Source organism: Ipomoea triloba, chromosome 16 (genome assembly GCF_003576645.1).
Source record: "Ipomoea triloba cultivar NCNSP0323 chromosome 16, ASM357664v1".
Lineage (NCBI taxonomy): Eukaryota > Viridiplantae > Streptophyta > Magnoliopsida > Solanales > Convolvulaceae > Ipomoea > Ipomoea triloba.
Genome location: NC_044931.1, coordinates 16,741,677 through 16,744,237, shown reverse-complemented (window position 1 = coordinate 16,744,237; position 2,561 = coordinate 16,741,677).

Sequence of the window (2,561 nt, the reverse complement as noted above, 5' to 3'; positions counted from 1 at the left end):
AATTCTTAAAGTCTATTCCTTCAACGAACCAAACAATATTATATAATTCATATTCTATTCCTTACCTATTCCATTCCCCGTGGAATAGCATTCCTATTCCCTCCAAATTCATTCCGTGAACTAAACGTGCTGTAAGTGTTTGGGGATGTAAATGCATATGCAGTTGGGGACATTAACGCATCTAATTTTAGTTCTTATTTTTATTTTTATTTATACTTGGGTAATCTCATTTTGTCGGACTAATGTTAAGTCTACATAGCTCCGCCCTTAAAGTCATTACAGAGATAAATAACAAGTCGCACGATCAACTCGTCAATTAGACCTTATTAATTTTCATGAGTGTACAAAGTATCCAATTTACACATTTCAAACTCCTATACGCGTACTGTCACTTTTAATCATAACATCAAGTCAAGCGATGAATCACTATACTAAACCTCTGGGGCCTCATTTATTTTTATTATTAATATATATGGCCTATGATATTGACGACATTATATAGAGTGGAGGCCGGCCAGCAGGTAGGGGTTGATGATATGTCAATATCGTCATATCTCTACGTATTGTCCAATCTGAATAGGAGAATACTAGGAGGACATGTTAAGAATATTTTATCCATTGATTTGATTGCTCCTACGTGCAAAACTTCACTATGCGAATAAACATTGCAAAGGCGCGCATGCTTCCTAACCTTAATTCCAAATTTAAGATAATTTTCCAGTATGTCACATGGTTAATTTTTAATTTTATCACATTTTGACCCATAATATCAATAATATTGTTATATTTTGTTATTTCATAACAGGGTTAATTTTATTTTTGATCCTAAATTTATAAGTAACAATTTACTTTAAATCATTTTTTTAAAAGGAATAAGGGTCAAATAGGCCACTGAACTACACACGAACCTGCAATTTGGCCATTGAACTCAAAAACAATGCAATTGGGTCCTTGAAGTACACAAATCCATGCAAATTAACCCAAAGTGACTTGTTTGACTTGATCTTCCGGTTACCAACTTTAAAAATAATATTTTAAAAATAATTTTAAATAAAATAATTAATTAAAATTAAATTTAAAATTTAAAATTAAAAAAAGGACCCAATTGACTTGTTCCTGTTTTTTTTTAATTTTAATTTTAATCAATTAATTAATTTAATATTATTTTTAAATATTATTTTTAAAGTTGGTAACCAGAAGATCAAGTCAACAAGTCACTTTGGGTTAATTTGCATGAATTTGTGTAGTTTAGGGAGCCAATTGCATTGTTTTTGAGTTCGATGACCTAATTGCAGTTTCGTGTGTAGTTCGGTGGCCTATTTGACCCTTATTCCTTTTTTTTTTATCATAACATTCACTTTTGGTCTTAGTATTATTGTGGCATGACAATTTTTTGTCCTGTATCAACAAAACTGTTTAAATATTGTTAAATACAAGGACAATTCGGTCTTCAATTATGATTTTTTTTCAAAAAAAAAACATAAAAATTATAGCAATTCAACCTACTTTGTATAAAAAAAGATTGAAATGTAATTGTATTTAACGACATTTCAATAATTTTGTTAACGAAGGATTACAAATAGTCAGACCACTAGTCATGTCACAATAATACTAGGACCAAATGTTAATTTATTAATAAAAAATGACTAAAAGTGGACTGTCACCTATATATCTATGACCAAAAATGGAATTAATTTTTTCTTACAATTTTTATTAAATAAACATTAATTTTTGAGACAATTCAGTGTTTTTATAATCTTTCTCTTTTTGTTGAAAAGATTTTCATAATCGATATAATAAACAATAATTTGACAGACTTTTAAAATAAAAATTAGTTTTCTTTTAAAAAATGTTATACTACCATTTATTATGTTACTTATGAACATTTTTTGGGGTAAGAGTAAAAGATTAAAATTGTCAAAGTATCAAGTTTTGTCAGAAATTTAAGTCAATTGGATAAAAATTGTAATAGATGATGAAATGTGGCAATGCCTATAAAGTCATGAGACTAAAAATATAATTTTCAGTTAGCATCAGAGCTCAAATCTATAACCACCAATTTTGGAATGGTAGCAGGAATGTCATCATATTACATGATATATAGTTGGCAAATATGATGTTATTTTGTATAACTAAAATTTATCAATAAACTGACATCTAATTTATCCGCAATTCTTTAAAATAATATTATTTATAAATATTAATCATATAAAATTTTACAAGGAAGATGATTTAGAATTCATTGAGATGAAATATATTTCACCCCGAAAAACTCTTAGCACTCTTAACATTGTGAAATCTTTATTTGCACTCGACTGATCCAATTAAAAGACAAGTGTTTGTCATATTGATTGTTCCATATGAGAGGAGAGTATTCGGGTGCATAAACATTGTATTATCTGAGTATTATTGGCGAACGCCCACAAGTATTATCAGGAAGAATTCAAAGTATTATCACTACAATAAGTGTTGGGCGTCGGCAAGGTTGGCCGAGTTCAGCCCCTGCTCGATTCGAGACGTGGCGCTGTGGCTTACCATGGAGGGATGTGGTTAAATGGTTA